Source organism: Pelodiscus sinensis, chromosome 4 (genome assembly GCF_052426305.1).
Source record: "Pelodiscus sinensis isolate ZL-2025 chromosome 4, ASM5242630v1, whole genome shotgun sequence".
NCBI classification, from domain to species: domain Eukaryota; kingdom Metazoa; phylum Chordata; order Testudines; family Trionychidae; genus Pelodiscus; species Pelodiscus sinensis.
In genome coordinates, this window is record NC_143055.1 from 36,693,768 (window position 1) to 36,711,955 (window position 18,188).

General features: G+C 43.8%; 1 long non-coding RNA gene across 1 annotated transcript in view; it reads right to left on the minus strand.

Annotated features, from left to right (window-relative positions):
* LOC112543866 (uncharacterized) overlaps positions 1 to 18,188 on the minus strand; it is a 57,127-nt gene that overhangs the window by 14,929 nt on the left and 24,010 nt on the right. The window lies entirely within an intron of this gene.

Sequence of the window (18,188 nt, forward strand, 5' to 3'; positions counted from 1 at the left end):
GGTTGTTCAGTTTCTTATATCTGAAGAGGAGAAGATTTTTTCACCTATTGTGGAGAGAGTCAGAGAATAGGCCAAATTTTGATAGGGATGGGGGAAGAGAGAGCCAATAAAAATAAATATTATGGAATATTTAGCTATCAATACAGGTATGTCCACACTAAGCGTTATTTTGAAATATCTTATTTTGAAATAACTCGTCTAGACACAAAATGCATTTTGAAATAGCTTTTTGTTATTTCAAAATAGTGCATCCACATTGATTGGACACTGAATCACACTTAAGGCCAGTTGGAACTGGTTTCGGCAGAGCATCAGGTCAGAAGTTATCTTGTGGCCAGGGCGGCCAGCAGGGCACCCCGGGAAGGGCTGGAGGCCCCCTATTTCGAAATAAGCCTCGACACAGCACATATTTCAAAATAGCAGTTTCGAAATTGGCACTATTCCTCATGGAATGAGGTTTACCAATTTTGAAATAAGCCCTCTACTATTTCAAATTAATTTCAAAATAGCAGTTGGCTTGTGTAGATGCTAGGAAAGTTATTTTGAAATAACAGCTGTTATTTCAAAATAACTTTGCTGTGTAGACATACTCTAAGTGATTTCACACAGTTTTCTCAAACTTTGCTTCCATAGAAAATATTTCAAAGACTTTATCGAAAAGAAACTGTTTAAAAGCATTGGTGAGCATTAAAAGCAAACAAACAATATGTTTAAAACATATAGTGCATGATATGTTTGTAGTTTTTCTTTTGCATGATAAAGCCTCTATGTTAATCTTTGGAGTTAAAAAAATGTCAAAGTGGATGGACGCTTCAAAAATTACTCCTGAATCAAAAGTCAGAAAACATGCTCTTTCATCCATCCAAACATAGTACATTCTGATATTAGCAAGAACGAATGTACACAGGACATTTTTGAAATTTGTAGCCAAATTCATCTCTTGCCCATTCCTTTGTGAAGAATTGTGATCCATAATCTGTAACTGACTTGAAATTGTTAGTGAATCTCTAAGTCTGCAGACTGTATGAGAGGCATGAACTGCTTCACCATTTTCTCCTACTTCATGTCTTCATGTGAACTCCAAAACCTAAAAGATGTTAGCCCCCTTCTCTACCTCAACCTCTGGCCCAGTCTGCACCCACGGTCGCATCCAACAGCCCTCTCAGAGCATAAACTCCCTCCCAAATCTTGCACCCTACAACTCTCCCACACTGCAAACTGCTACTCCCCCCCAGCTCCAGCCTGGTGAAAGAAAGTGAGTGAGAAGGAGAGCGAGAAATGGGAGAAGGGGGCATAGAGTGAGTAGGAGGTGGGATCTTGGGGTGTGTCTAGACTACCTAGTTTTGTCGACAAAAGTGGACTTTTGTAGACAAAACTATACCAGCATCTACACTACCGCTGATTTCTGTCGACATAATGTCGACAGAACTCAGCAGTTTTGTCGACGCTGGTATACCTCATTTTACGAGGCATAACACCTTCTGTCGACAGAACTCTGTCGACAGAAGGTGTTATTGCCTGTAACATTGCGTCCAGACTACGGAGTTCTGTCGACAAAGCAGCTTGCTTTGTCGACAGAACTCAATGTGTCTGGACGCTCTTTGTCGACGGAAGTTTTGTCGACAGTATCTGTCGACAAAACTTCCATCGACAAAACGCGGTAGTCTAGACGTACCCTTGGAGAAGAAGCGGGACAGGGGTATGGGCACAGAGAAGGGACAGGTTTGGGGCCTTTGGGTTTACACGATTAGACAGTTGGCAAACCTACTGGATGAACATATGGAAGCCCTAGACGTGCCAAAACAGTGCAGCCAGCAGATCACTGGAACCAGTCAGCACAGGCACAGCACTGCCCAAATGTCAGGTTTATACCATCCACACAGGCACTGCTTTTCTGTATGTTGGAGGGTGGTGCCCCATTGACAGTTGTGCTCTAGGGCACTGCTTTGCACTCAGCGAGTCTGTCCTGCTTATACCTATTGTTGTTATACCAATGAGCTAGCAGCAATGGAGTAACATTGTAAATGGGCAAGTAAAGCCATTGCGGAGAAACTAAATGATTTCTTTGCGTTAGTCTTCACGGTTGAGGACGTTGGGGAGATTCTCGAATCTGCACCATCCTTTGTGGGTGATGAATCTGAGGAACTGTCCCGGATTGAAGTGTCATTAGAGGAGGTTTTGGAACAAATAGAAAAACTTAATGTTAACAAATCTCTGGGACCGGATAGCATTCATCCAAGGGTTCTAAAAGAACTCAGATGGGAAATTATCTGTGGTTTGTAACCTATCCTTTAAATCGGCTTCCGTACCTAATGACTGGAAGATAGCCAACGTGACACCAATATTTAAAAAGGGCTCTAGAGGCGATCCTGGCAATTACAGACCGGTAAGTCTAACTTCAGTACTGGGAAATTAGTCGAAACAATAGTAAAGAATAAAATTGTGAAACATGTAGAAGAACATAATTTGTTGAACAAAAGTCAACATGGTTTCTGTAAAGGGAAATCCTGTCTTAATAATCTATAAGGGTTCTTTGAAGGGGTTAACAAACATGCAGACAAGGGGGATCCAGTAGATATAGTATACTTAGATTTCCAGAAAGCCTTTCACAAGGTCCCTCACCAAAGGCTCTTGGGTAAATTACATGGCCATGGGATAAGAGGGAAGGTCCTTTCTTGCATTGAGAACTGGTTAAAAGACAGGAAACAAAGGGTAGGAATAAATGGTACATTTTCAGATTGGAGAGGGGTAACTAGTAGTGTCTCCCTAGGGTCAGTCCTGGGACCAATCCTTTTCAACTTATTCATAAATGATCTGGAGAAAGGGGTAAGCAGTGAGGTAGTAAAGTTTGCAGATGATACCAAACTGTTTAGGATAGTCAAGACAGAAGGAGACTGTGAGGGACTCCAAGAAGATCTCACTAAACTGAGTGATTGGGCAACAAAATGGCAAATGAAATTTAATGTGGATAAGTGTAAAGTAATGCACATCAGGAGAAATAACCCCAACTGTACAGTATGATGGGGGCTAATTTGGCTACGACAAATCAGGAAAGATATCTTGGAGTTATCGTGGACAGTTCTCTGAAAATTTCCACACAGTGTGCAGCGGTAGTCAAAAAGGCAAACCATAATTTTTTTTTTTTTTAAAAACAAGTGCCCACCCCTTCCTTCCAAACAGTCTGCCTGTCTTGACTTCTCAGCAGGTTCACACTGTGGCTTCTACATTCTACCTAATACTGTAAATGTGCTTGTCCATGGAGAGTGTAGGTCACTAGCCTATAGAGTACCATGCATACTTACAAGTGTATTAATAATAGTAATAATATTGATTAAAATCCCTGTCACTGGTTTAGGTGTCCTTTACTTTATAACAGAGTGAGAAATATAGATGACTATGTTACCCTCACACCCTCTTGATCCTGAAGCTAACTGCTTATACCAATGACTCTAATTTTGCACATAGCATCTGGGCCAGGGACTAAAAAGAAAGTGGCATAGGAGTCCCTGCACCGAGAATCTTCAGGGAGCTGAGCTACTTGGTTCATGGTACCTTTGGACAAAGAAGGGTAAGAACAAAAGCATGTTGCAATGTCCTACTACTAAATGCACAGGATATATATTCTTACTGAAATAGAAAATAATTGTAGCATGTAAAAATGAATTTCGACATCTAGGTCATGATCTTTCACTGAATATTCACTTTCAAATTTGTTTTGAATCTCCTTAGCTACTGTGCAACTGAAATCTCCATGTTAGACTACAAATAAAAGCTCTCTCATTATGGGTCAGATTCAAATACTGCTAAGCTGTGTCTACATTGGCATCCCTTTCCGGAAAAGGGATGCTAAGGAGACACTTCGGAATTGCAAATCCGCGGGGGATTTAAATATCCCTCACGGCATTTGCATTTACATGGCTGCCGCTTTTTTCTGGCTCAGGGTTTTTGCTGGAGAAAAGCGCCAGTGTAGACGCGATTTTCCAGAAAATAAGCCCTTATTCCTACTTTCAAGGGATCATCCGGAAAAGGGCTTATTTTCCGGAAAATCGCGTCTATACTGGCGCTTTTCTCCGGCAAAAACCCCGAGGCGGAAAAAAGTGGCAGTCATGTAAATGCAAATGCCGCGGAGGATATTTAAATCCCCCGCGGATTTGCAATTCTGAAGTGTCTCATTAGCATCCTTTTTCCAGAAAGAGATGCCAATGTAGACACAGCCTTACTGAAGATAACTAGACTAATGGGACTGGTAATGGATTGAGGTTCTATTCAATATGAATAAGAAAATCAGAATCTAGCACCACACAAAAGAGTCACTCGTGGCCTTTACAAATAGTTATCAACATTTCTCACTGATGCAAACACAACAAATTCACTCCAAGTCACTCCAAACTGAAACTAGTATAATTAATCTGCCTAAGGTGGAACCCATTTCTGCAGCATCTGAACACCTCAAATTCTTAATATATTTAACTTCATAACACCACTGTGAGGTAGGGAAGTGCTATTAACACCATTATGCAGATGTGAAAAATGACACACAACGGGCCAACACCTTTAAAAATCTGAGAAACTAAATGTCTTGCAGGGTTATAAAAAAAAGTCTATGGCAGGGAATTGAAATGGAGTCTTCAGTGTCTCCGGTAAGTACTCTAACCACTGAACTATTCTTCCACTACAGATATCCTTATGCAGAGGAAAAAAATATTGAACTCAAATATTTTGATTCTGTGCAAACAAATTTCCTTTCCTAACACCTCCTGTTCCAAAAGTAAATCACATATGCACTTATTTTAAATAGCAGCAACAGCATCAATTAGATGTTAAAAAAAGAAAACAAAATAAAACTATCCAAAAAGATGAGTATGTACAGTACTTAATTCCTATGAATTATTTTTTTCTAGCCCTGACACTGCCTCAGAAACAGAAATATTTCCCCTTTAATTGATTACAAGGAAGAACCCTTTATATTCAAGGTTGTTTTTTAAGTGGATAAATTGAAAGAAGCAATGATAGGATTTTGGACTAAAGAACAGCATATGCATCTTAAATTTCTGGATAAATATTAGCCCATTATTTGTTGTTTGTGTGAGAAAAACAAACCAGGCACATGAGGCCTTTGTGAAGCTTCCCTTTGAAAATACCAACCTAATCTATTTTTCCATTTATAACATTATTATACATACTTTTAGCATTTTGATCTCGAATTATTGGGCCAAATCTTTTTCTCTTTTACATTGGGATAATTTGAGAGGTGGAGGAACAAGTCCCAATGAACAATTCATTAGGCAATTTAATCCTTTTTATTCTGTTTGCAGAGAATCCAAAAAAAGAATTATGGTTATCCTTGAATATGGGTTCCAGATTTAAAATAACAGTGTGCTATTCTGACTGATAGAGAAAGACAAATACAGAGGCCACAATTGTTGTGTATGATTCCAACAAAATCTTCTTGTGCAAAAAGCCTGTAGTCTAGATGTAGCCTTTCTGTTCCTTCCTCCATATGGGTACGTCTACACTACAGTGCTAATTCGAACTAACGCATCTAGAACTAAAAACTAGTTCGAATTAGCGTTTTGCTAATTCGAACTAGCATGTCCACATTAAGTGGACCCTGAACCGGGCTTAAGGATGGCCGGAAGCAGTGCCGGCAGGGCATCAGAGGAGGACTTATAGCGTATAGATGCTGTCTCACGCTAGCTGAGGGCTGTGCTTAAAGGGTCCCGACCCCCACCCCGGACAGACAGTTCTCAGGGGTGCCTCGCTTGCAAACCAGTCCTGGCATGGAGTGCCCGGAGTACCCACCCTGGGCACATCACACCACTCGGCCATCAGCCCGGCTGCACTTGCCGCAGGCCGCCATCTGGGGAGAGCGGGCAATTGGGGGGCTGCAGGAGAGCTTCCACACCCAGAAGCCCGCAGAGCCAGCCCAGTCCTCCCCATCGGGGGCTCGTACCCCATTCCTCACTCACCTCCTTCCACTTACCCTTTCCTAGCCCCTTTTCTTGATGTACAAAATAAAGGACAATTGTGTTCAAAAATGGAATCTGTCTTTATTGAACAAAACTGGGGAAGACTGGGAAAAGGAGGTGGGAGAAGGGAAGAGAGAGGCTGGGAGAGGGGAGGGCAACTAAAATGATCAGGGGTTGGGAACAGGTCCCATATGAAGAGAGGCTAAAGAGACTGGGACTTTTCAGCTTAGAAAAGAGGAGATGTAGGGGGACAGGATAGAGGTCTCTAAAAGAAGGAGTTGGGTGGAGAGGGTGCATACAGAAAAGTTCTTCATTAGTTCCCAAAATAGAAGGACTAGAGGACACCAAAGGAAAGGAATGGGTAACAGGCTTCAAACTAGTAACAGAAAGTTGTTCTTCACAAAGCAAATAGTCAACCTGTGGAACTCCTTGCTGCAGGAGACTGTGAAGGCTAGAACTAGAACAGAGTTTAAAGGGAAGTGAGATCAAGTCCTGGAGGTTGGGTCCATGGAGTGCTATTAGCCAGGGGGTAGGAGTGGTGTCCCTGCCCAAGGTTTGTGGAAGGCTGGAGAGGGATGGCACGAGACAAATGGCTTGGTCACTGTCTTTGGTCCATTCCCTCCAGGGTCCCTAGGGTTGGCTGCTGTCGGCAGACAGGCTACTGGGCTAGATGAACCTTTGGTCTGACCCAGTACGGACATTGTAAGCTCAGGGCTCAGAGTCGGGGGTCTCAGTGGACCCCCTTGATTTTCATGCACACCTGCTCCCGGGTGGCCAGGCTGGCAGCTCTCCTGCCCTAGCTGGCCACTTTCCTGTGCTTAGTGCGGAGATCGTGTACGAGGTCCACGATGTCCGCACTAGCCCAGGCGGATGCCCGCCCCTTGTGTCCCGGGCAAGCTCCTGGGAGCCGCCAGCCTGGTCCCGGGAAGAGGGGGAGGGCTGGGGGGCATCGGGTGGGTGGCTCGATCCGTGCCAGGTGCAGGGTCTGCTGGCTGGGTGATGGCAGGCTTGTACCTGGCACGGGCACCGTAGTCAGCCCGTGCCCCTTTAAGGGGTCCGGGGCTGGGAGGGGGGCAGACGAGTTTCCGTTTTGTTGGCCAGAGTGGCCACCAGGGAAACCTGGGGAGGGCTAGCCTCCCACTAGTTCGAATTAAGGGTCTACACAGCCCTTAATTCGAACTAGTAAGCTTGAACTAGGCTTAATCCTCGTAAAATGAGGATTAACTAGTTCGAACTAAGCGCTCCGTTAGTTCGAATTAAGTTCAAACTAACGGAGCGCTAGTGTGCCGCCTATGAAAGTTAGTTCGAACTAACGTCCGTTAGTTCGAACTAATTTTGTAGTGTAGACATACCCTATGTTAGGGCAGGGCTTCTTAACCTTTTTATCTTCACACTTCCCCTGAAAGTGAACTTCATGTTCACACCCCCTTGGGAGCCATTTTGTGCACAGCCTAGTCCCGCCCCCTCACCTGACAGGAAGCTAAGGGGCGTGGCTAGGACTATAAGAACTCTGCCAGGGAGCTTAGTTGGGGCCCAGCCTCTGAGGGGGATAGAGGTCTATCTAAAGCTCCTGGCTGATGAGGCTGAGACCTGGCCCGGGCCTCCACAGCTGCCTTCCCTCAGGCTAGCAAAGGCTTCCCTGCCTGGGCCACTGAGGCCTGGCTAAGCTGGCTAGCAGGGCTGTCCTCTGACCTAGAGGAACCCAAGGCTCTCCTGGTGCCTCGTGATTCAGATGACCGGCCTGAGCTGAAGGCCTGGCTTGAACCCTGAGACCTGCCTAAACCCTGGGACCTGGCGAACCAGCTGGACACTGGGTGCAGCTGTCTGAGCTAATTCCCAAGTCCAATGGCTGGTGGTGCTGTGGAGTGAGCGAACCCTGTTACAATGCCTAAACGAATAATATGAATTTTTCACTTTGAACCTTTTCTTAACAAATTTATGTAATATTTGAAGAGGAAAGTTGGCAATGCTCATGTACTGTTATTGTAGTGTGTTGTCACATAGGCCTGATTGATTCGCTCTGCTATTGTAGTGTGCTGATCTCTAGACGTTAATAGGAAATGAATGTTTATAATTTTAATTCATAATATTAATTATGAAGAAATCTAAACTTTACCCAGTGAGAAGGCAATTGTGATACATTTTCTGAGAGGCACCTCACACCTCCCCTGTATCCTCTTCACACCTCCCCCGGGGAGGCACACCTCACTGGTTAAGAACCTGTGTGTTAGGGTATGTGTGAAACAAGAATTGGGGATTAATTTTATTAAACGTAAACATTACTATTTCAGTTTTTATTATTCTTTACTCAGCCTGGTGAAGAAATAAACAAGAGCAAGGAAAAACAGTAATCAAGAAGTTTATAAAATAATTGGGTTCATTGGTTTAATTTAGGGGGACAAAATATTTTTGTCTAAATAGGAGTGTTTGGATTCAACTTCTGTCATCTGAAAAATATATATCATCATCTCTAAAATAGATTTTGTTGTCTAGATGTTCTCTCACATCTGTTCAATACCATCCTTTTTCTGGAGGTTCACAAGTGTAGCTAACAATGATATTTTACCCTACACAGAGAGATTAGGAACTTTCCAATATTTCCATGTAGTAGAGATTAAATGTATTCATAGAGAGAGGTTCCCTTTGGAGAGATGTTTTCCATTTTTATGTAGCTGAAGACAGGTATTAACTCCAGTCAAATGTCAGTCCCTGAGGGTATTTCTACACTACCCTGCTAGTTCGAACTAACGGGGTAATGTAGGCATACTGCACTTGCAAATGAAGCCCAGGATTTGAATTTCCCGGGCTTCATTTGCATAAGCCGGCCGGCGCCATTTTTAAATGCCGGCTTGTTCGAACCCCGTGCACGGGCTAGATAGTTCGAACTAGCAAGCCATTCCGAACTATCTGTACTCCTCGTGGTATTTCTCTTGCTTTTTCCTGGTTATACTTTATTACAGATACAAAAAGGATATTACATCATGTCCAAAATTCCTGTAGACCTCAGTATGAAAAATCTTTTTACCCATCTACTATTTTACAAGAGGAGTTAACTTATTATGAAACTGTACATAAATCTAATGCTCTATCTTCTGAAGAGAATTGGTAACTCTTTATTATGTAAATAATAATCACTCATATCATGTAAATATGAATTAAGACAAAATATAAATGAATTTGTAAAGGAATTAACGATAGGAAGTGCAAAAATAAATCTTAACCATTGCTGTCAGTGAAGAAGGTCTATTAATAGGGAATATTATCTTAAAGGGAGAGCAAGTGCTCAAGAATGAAACAAGATTTCTCAAAAGGCTAAAAAAAAGTATAATTCTTCCATAAGGTGTTCATAATTAGAGTGTCCAAAACCATTCAGAGCTTCATGTCATTGAGTGGTATTGGCTGCAGCAAACAAACATCAGTATCCTGTGTAAAATGGCTATTTTTTCTGTAAAATGGATTTTTACTCTTATACAATAGTGCTGACAGCTTGATTGCTAGAGTAATTTTCTCATACTTAAAGTCAATGTTTTCAGACTTTGGGTACTAAAATACCTTTCTAGATAAGATTTATTGCACCATACCTTCGAGATTTACATAACTAACTGTTGATAATTATGGACTCAAGTCTGGGCACATTTATGCATAAGTAACTTGAAATCCATTGGATTTTTTTACTACAGGCAGTCCCCGGGATACATGGATCCGACTTACATCGGATCCCTACTTACAAACGGGGTGAGGCAACCCCGCACTAGCTGCTTCCCCCCATCAGACCAGGGATACGTGAAGCTAGTGCCCCCCCACAGCAGACCAGGGAGACATGGAGCGGCTTTTCTCAACAGACACCTCAGCTTGAGAATAAAGGACTGAGGGAAGTGAGGTGAGGGAGAATAAAACTGAGCTCTGGAGAAATGTTTGGCTAGAGTTTCCCCTACAATATGTACCAGTTCCGACTTACATACAAATTCAACTTAAGAACAAACCTAGAGTCCCTATCTTGTATGTAACCCGGGGACTGCCTGTATTTGGAAAAAAAATCACAAACTTCTTCCATCAATCCATCTTCAATTCACATGAAGAGGATCAAACTTTCCCACAAATCTTTCATTCTTCTACACTTTAAAACCCTGATCCTGCAATGAGATGTGTACTTTGCTTTTCATAGTGGAAGACTATTTTCATTGACTGCACAGTGTTAAGCCCTTGTATAAGTTCTTTGATAGGTGACTAAATAGAAGAAAGAAGGGGAGCTCTCACTAAATCTCATTTATTAAGAAAACTATTTAAAGGATTTTTTTTCTCCCTTCACTCCTCTCCTCCCCATAATGGCATGCTTGAGGAGATTAGGACAAGGAACTGGGAGAGGGGGAACTAAAGGATTGGACTAGTAGGGTGGAGAAGAAATACAAGGTGGGAAGGGCAGAAGTGAAAAAACAGAATTGGACAAAGGGGTGGGGATATTCGGGGTGGCTAGACAAGAAGATTGAGAATGTGTCATACTAAGCATCTTATAGTGACAAGGCTGTGTTAACACAGTCCTGTTAAAAGCTGGGGCTTGTAAATTCTGTTTGTTGGAACTTTTGCTGACAAAATACTTCTATTCCCCATGGCAGCTTTGGATTTGGCAGCAGGAGAGCACTCCTAATGACAAGGCAGCTTTTATATTTGCACTTGCCACGGCAAAGCTTTTGTCATTGGGGGAAGGGGCAAGATTAAGAAACTGTGAATGAGAAAAAATTTGATCACTTGCCAGTGTAGATATAGTCTGAGACTAGAAACCAGTGGAGAAGGAATGGGCGCATTTTCAGATAGAAATGAAGTGGTGTGAGAACTGTGATTGACTGGGCAGAGGCTAAGACTGAGAATCTATTCAGGTTAGGAAAGACAGTAGAAAAAAATCATGAATATAAAGACTGAATCATAATGCATATATGTACAAGGGGATGGGGAGAATTAAGATGGTATCTCCTTTTGACAATGCTCTAGAAAAACACACATATATGACAATACTTGAGAGATGATACATGTTATGTTGCATTTAGGGGATGACAGATGGAGAGCTGGTCATTTGGGCTATGTCTAGACAGCAGCATTGTTTCCAAACAGGCTGTCAAAGTTGGGCTTTCCAAGGAGCATTCCATTAAATGGTTGAAAAACAGCACTTTGATAATCAGACTGTGCACGTATCATGAGACTGATTGTTATTTGCATAGAAAAGAGCAAGAGAAAAGAGTGGAAGTTCCAGTTACACATTGTAGCTTATTCAAACAAACCACATTGCTGTCACTGAAAATCCTAGATTTTTTCCCCCCAAAATATTATGCTGTGAAAATGTCTGCAACCAAAATTAGTTTGGTTTTAACTATACTTGTGTATATCTTAAGTCATTTGGGGGTGGGAGTGGCCTGTCTTATTTGTATATTCTTTATTATGTTAATTTAGCTCTGGGGAACCATCCTGTACATCTTGAAGCCAATGAGCATTTTTACAAGAGCTGCAGGTCTGTATCCAAAATTTGTACTGGAATTGTTTTTAAAAGCAAAGAAACATTTCTTCTAAGCTCTATACAAAGTTGGAATTATGATGCAAAAGTAAATAAACCCCTTTCACAATTCAATAGCAATAACACCTCTGATTTCTACAAGTTTCTATAAGTATTTTTTCAATATGCGGTTTCTCGGTGGACCTAGTAAAATGAAAATGCATTAGAGAAACAGCATAGATTTGTATAGGTGGCTATAATAATGCTAAATGATGAGCTGCATTATTCACAATAGGCTCTTCCAATCATAAAGATCATTTTGAAACATCTTTATTAGCAAAACATGATTTTCATTTTTATGAAAGAAACAATACGCCTGATTATATCCATTGTCCTTTGTAAGCTATTAGACTCTTTCCCTTAGAACAACATTTAGAAGAGGAATTTCACAGCCTTTCAGTGTCAGCACCTATAGGTGCAAAGTCTCACGGATTTATTTAATCATCTTCTGAGTGCAAGCAGTAGTTTAGAGTCTAACATACAGTACTTAAACAGACTGTCCTAAATCAATCAGAGTGTTTGTAACTCTATCTATTCCGTTACTTTAACTCCCCTCAGGAAACTGTTTCAGTGTGCAGTGTGATTGAAGCATGCTGTGTGTGGCAAAATGCTCTGGCATTTTTTCTCCTCTTATTGCTCTATGTGATCAACTTAGAAGAAAGACTATAATTGTTAAAATCATAGGCAGGAAATGGGAAACATAATATCTCATTTCAACACTCTAGTATGTTGATACCACTATCTTATTTCCAGGAGACTTAAAAAAACCCCATCTAGCCTCATAGGCACACTGGATCCAGATTTCTGGATGGATGTCAGTTGAATTGGCTGTTTCTTTAAATGTTTAAGATGAAGTCATGCATCTGAGTTCTCATACAAAAGATAAATTTTGATTACTTACAGTTTTGAAGATGTGCTACTCCAGAGAATTTTGGATTAAGAGACAAGTGGATAATTATTTTTCCATTAAACACTTGAAGATATGCTATACAGTGAAAATATCCCTAATAAAGGCCAAAAAAACACTACTTGAGTCCACCACTGTTATAGCAGCGTTCTCTAGTTTAAGCACTGTTAACATTTTTTTAAAAATGTCTTTTGCTTATGACAAATCTATTATTTTTGCCCTTTTTGTGACTAGCCCAGTGTCTAAATTCATTGATTTTTTTCTTGGTGTAATTTGCTTTTAAACATTCTCCAAAGTTCACCTATTCATGATATAAAGAAATAGGTTTCAGATAAGGGATCAGGTAAATAAGGATTATTATACAACTAATGAAATCCTGAAAGAGTAGTAGTACAGCATAAACACTACAATGCTTTTGGTATTCAGTTCTTAGCGCTATCAGTTGATCCAGTTACAAACACAGTTGTGTTACAATGAGACTTATTTGAAAACACAGGCATTTGTTGTTCATGTTTGTAGCCTTGTGTTCTGAAAAAAATCTGACTGGCTATTCCACAATGTCTTTGCAATTGAGTAAAGAGCCTAGACCACACCAGTCACTAAAGGATCAATATATTTTAGGATTTCATTCTTGGCAGCAGTGGTTGCCAACCTTATTGGGCCCAAGATCACTTTGTGAATTTAAAGACAATACAAGATCTATCCCATCCATTACCTGATAACCTCTCCCTTCCTCAAAGCCCCTCTACACTCACATCATGAACCCACTCTCTGCAATTCCTCTCCTCTACACTCACTCTCATTCACCAGGCTGTTAGGGGGTTGGAGTTTCTGCAGGGATGCAGGCCAAGGAGTGCACGGTGTGGGAGGGGCCTCCTGCTTGAGCCTGGAGCAGTGAGTTAAGGTGCAGGATGGGCTGATGAGTGCAAGCTCTGGGAAGAAGTTTGAATGCAGAAGGGGGATTTGGGCTGAGGTAGAGTGTTGGAGAGCAGGAAGGGGTATGGATTGCTGGCTATGAGAGGGGTGCTAGGGCTGGGGGAGGTGGGCAGGTGCTTCAAGTCCAGGAGGGGGTTTTTGGTCCAGGGCAGGTGTGGGGTCCTGGCATTTAGAGGGAGATCAGGGATCAGGTTTGGGGTTCAGCAGATAGCATGGGGTGCTGATTACAGGAGAGGGCCAGGGGTTGGTATGTGTCTTCCTGGTGGGCAGCACTTACTGCAGGTGGTTCTATGTCCAGAGAGCAGTGAGGCTGAGGCTCCCTGCCTGGCCCCACACCACACCAAGGGACCAATGTGGATCTGTGGTCCTGAAGGCACGGAGCACAGGGCTCTGCATCCTGCACCTTTCTGCTGTCATACCTTCTTAGCTCCCATTTTCCAGAGTTCTCCCCTCCTAGACAACGGGAAATCTGGCCAGGCAGCTCTTGCAGGCAGGAGCTCCATGCAGAGACTCTCCCCTCCTCACTACCTCCTTCACTCATGCGGCTATCAGGCTGTGTTGGGTTCTTCTGGGAATGGACTAATGTCATGGGACTAGGACAGGCAGAGACTCTGCTGATTACGATCAACTGAGAGACTCCTCAGGATTCATCAGTAGATTGAGATCAACCAGCTGGCAACCATTGCTTTACAGACATCTGGGAAGAACGAAAGTGGGCCAGAATGGTTAATTTTATATAGATGGAGCAACTCACTTAGATTATACAAAACCCTTCACAGGAATTCATCCTGTTCTAGACTACAACTTTTCAGCTTAAAAAACTGTGAGCTATCAGCTCTTAACTGAATATTAACAATGTAGTGATTCGGTGCAAGGCTTACATAGAGCCAATGTTATCATAAACTGGTCACAAACTCAGTTCATGATTTATAATGCACATAATTATATATTAATTACATAGAGGAAAATCTGTGAGTCATCACTATGGTTTTGTTATTATTTCAATCAAATATAAGTAGATGAAACATCCATCGATAGGAATAAATGTTTACCAGAATGTTAAGATTTCATAAGAACAAAAGAATAACCATACTGTATAAGGCCAATGTCCATCTAGTCCAATATCCTCTATTTTGACAGTGGCCAATTCCAGGTGTTTCAGAAGTATTGAAGGGTATGTCTACACTACAAAGTTAATTCGAACTAACAGACATTAGTTCAAATTAACTTTGATAGGCGCTACACAGGCAAACCGCTAATTCAAACTTAATTCGAACTAGCGGAGCGCTTAATTTGAACTAGGTAAACCTCATTCTACGAGGACTAACACCTAGTTCGAATTAAGTAGTTCGAATTAAGGGTTGTGTAGCCACTTAATTCGAACTAGTGGGAGGCTAGCCCTCCCCAGCTTGCCCTGGTGGCCACTCTGGGCACCACCAGGGAAACTCTTCTGCCCCCCCTCCTGGCCCCGGAGCCCTTAAAGGGGCACGGTCTGGCTACGGTGCCCGTGCCAGGTGCAAGCCTGCCAGCACCCAGCCAGCAAACCCTGCACCTGGCATGGCACGAACCAGCCACCTGCTGCCACCCAGCCCTCCGCCTCTTCCCGGAACCAGCTCCACAAGAGGTGGGCGCCCACCTGGTCTAATGCGGAGATCGTGGACCTCATCCATGACCTCCTCACTAGGCACAAGAAAGTGGCCGTCTAGGGCAGGATAGTTGCCAGCCTGGCCACCGAGGAGCAGGTTTGCATGAAAATCAGGGTGGTCCAGTGAGACCCCCGACCCTGAGCCCTGCGCTTAGAATGGCCATATTGGGTCAGACCAAAGGTCCATCTAGCCCAGTAGCCTGTCTGCCGAAAGTGGCCAACACTAAGGACCCTGGAGGGGATGGACTGAAGACAATGACCAACCCATTTGTCTCGTGCCATCCATCTCCAGCCTTCCACAAACAGAGGCCAGGGACACCATTTCTCACATCCCTTTAAACTCTGTTCTAGTTCTAGCCTTCACAGCCTCCTGCAGCAAGGAGTTCCACAGGTTGACTATTTGCTTTGTGAGGAAGAACTTTCTGTTATTAGTTTGAAGCCTGCTACCCATTCATTTCATTTGGTCTCTTATAGTCCTATTATGGGAACTAAGAAAGAACTTTTTTTTATGGACCCTCTCCATACCACTCGTGCTTTTATAGACCTCTATCATATTCCCCCTCAGTCTCCTCTTTTCTAAGCTGAAAAGTCCCAGTCTCTTTAGCCTTTTTTCATATGGGACCTGTTCCAAACCCCTGATCATTTTAGTTGCCCTCCGCTTTCCCACCCTCTCTTCTTCTCTCCCACCTCCTTTTCCCAGTCTCCGAGTTTTGTTCAATAAAGAGAGTTTCTATTTTTGAACATACATGTCCTTTATTTTGTACATCAGGAACGGGTGGGTAAGGGAGGGGTAAGTGGAAGGAGGTGAGGGAGGACTGGGGTACGAGCCCCCAATGGGGAGGACTGGGGTGGCTCTGCAGGCTCCTCGGGATGGAAGCTCTCCTGCAGCCCCCCGATTGACACCCCCCCCCCCAGGATGGCAGCCTGTGGCAAGTGCAGCCGGGCTGATGGCTGAGTGCTGTGATGTGCCGAGTGTGGGCACTCAGGGCACTCCAAGCCAGGACTGCTTTGCAAGCGGGGAATCCCTGAGAACTGTCTCTCCAGGGTGAGGGTCGGGTCCCTTTAAGCACAGCCCTCGGCTAGCCTGAGACAGCAGCTCCATGCTCTAAGTCCTAATCTGATGCCCTGCCGGCACTGCTTCCGGCCATCCTTAACCTCGGTTCAGGGTCCACTCAATGTGGACATGCTAGTTCGAATTAGCAAAATGCTAATTTGAACTAGTTTTTAGGTCTACATGCACTAATTCGAATTATCTTAGTTAGAATTAACTAATTCGAATTAAGTTACTTTGAATTAGTGCTGTAGTGTAGACATACCCGAAGAGAACAGAAAATCACCTAGGGTATGTCTACACTACAGCGCTAATTAGAACTAACTTAGTTCGAATTAGTTAATTCGAACTAAGCTAATTCGAACTAACGCGTCTAGAACTAAAAACTAGTTCGAATTAGCGTTTTGCTAATTCGAACTAGCGCGTCCACATTAAGTGGACCCTGAACCAGGCTTGAGGATGGCCAGAAGCAGTGCCGGCAGGGCATCAGAGGAGGACTTAGAGCGTGGAGATGCTGTCTCAGGCTAGCCGAGAGCTGTGCTTAAAGGGTCCGGACCCCAAAAGCCCGCAGAGCCAGCCCAGTCCTCCCCATCGGGGGCTCGTGCCCCATTCCTCCCTCACCTCCTTCGACTTACCCTTCCCTAGCCCCTTTTCTTCATGTACAAAATAAAGGACAATTGTGTTCAAAAATGGAATCTGTCTTTATTGAACAAAACTGGGGGAGACTGGGAATAGGAGGTGGGAGAGGGGAAGAGAGAGTGTGGGAGAGGGGAGGGCAACTACAATGATCAGGGGTTGGGAACAGGTCCCATATGAAGAGAGGCTAAAGAGACTGGGACTTTTCAGCTTAGAAAAGAGGAGATGGAGGGGGGGGACAGGATAGAGATCTCTAAAAGCAGGAGTTGGGTGGAGAGGGTGCATACAGAAAAGTTCTTCATTAGTTCCCATAAAGAAGGACTAGAGGACACCAAAGGAAAGGAATGGGTAGCAGGCTTCAAACTAGTAACAGAAAGTTGTTCTTCACAAAGCAAAGAGTCAACCTGTGGAACTCCTTGCTGCAGGAGGCTGTGAAGGCTACAACTAGAACAGAGTTGAAAGGGAAGTGAGATCATGTCATGGAGGTTGGATCCATGGAGTGCTATTAGCCAGGGGGTAGGAGTGGTGTCCCTGCCCAAAGTTTGTGGAAGGCTGGAGAGGGATGGCACGAGACAAATGGCTTGTTCACTGTCTTCGGTCCATCCCTTCCAGGGTCCCTAGGGTTGGCCGCTGTCAGCAGACAGGCTACTGGGCTAGATGGACATTTGGTCTGACCCAGTACGGCCATTGTAAGCTCAGGGCTCAGGGTCGGGGGTCTCAGTGGACCACCTTGATTTTCATGCACTCCTGCTCCTGGGTGGCCAGGCTGGCAGCTCTCCTGCCCGAGACGGCCACCTTCCTGTGCCTAGTGTGGAGATCATGAACGAGGTCCATGATGTCCGCACTAGCCCAGGCGGGTGCCCGCCTCTTGCGGTCCCGGGCAAGCTCCCGGGAGCCGCCAGCCTGGTCCCAGGAAGAGGGGGAGGGCTGGTGGACATCGGGTGGGTGGCTCGATCCGTGCCATGTGCAGGGTCTGCTGGCTGGGTGCTGGCAGGCTTGCACCTGGCACGGGCACCGTAGCCAGCCCGTGCCCCTTTAAGGGGTCCGGGGCCGGGAGGGGGGCATAGAGTTTCCCTGGTGTTGGCCAGAGTGGCCACCAAGGAAACCTGGGAAGCCTTAGCCTCCCACTAGTTCGAATTAAGGGTCTATACAGCCCTTAATTCGAACTAGCTAGTTCGAACTAGGCTTAGTCCTCATACAATGAGGTTTACCTAGTTCGAACTAAGCGCTCCGCTAGTTCGAATTAAGTTTGAACTAGCGGAGCGCTAGTGTAGCGCCTATTAAAGTTAGTTCGAACTAACATCCGTTAGTTCGAACTAACTCTGTAGTGTAGACATACCCCTAGTTATCCATACCCCTACCATCCACTTTCTGCTTTTGGCAAACTAAGGGTAGGGACACTAGACTACGGTGTTGCATCCCTGCCCATACTAACTTCAAGAAGTTCCACATATTGGCTGTGCATTTTGTAAAGTACTTCCATATATGCTGCCTATTAATTC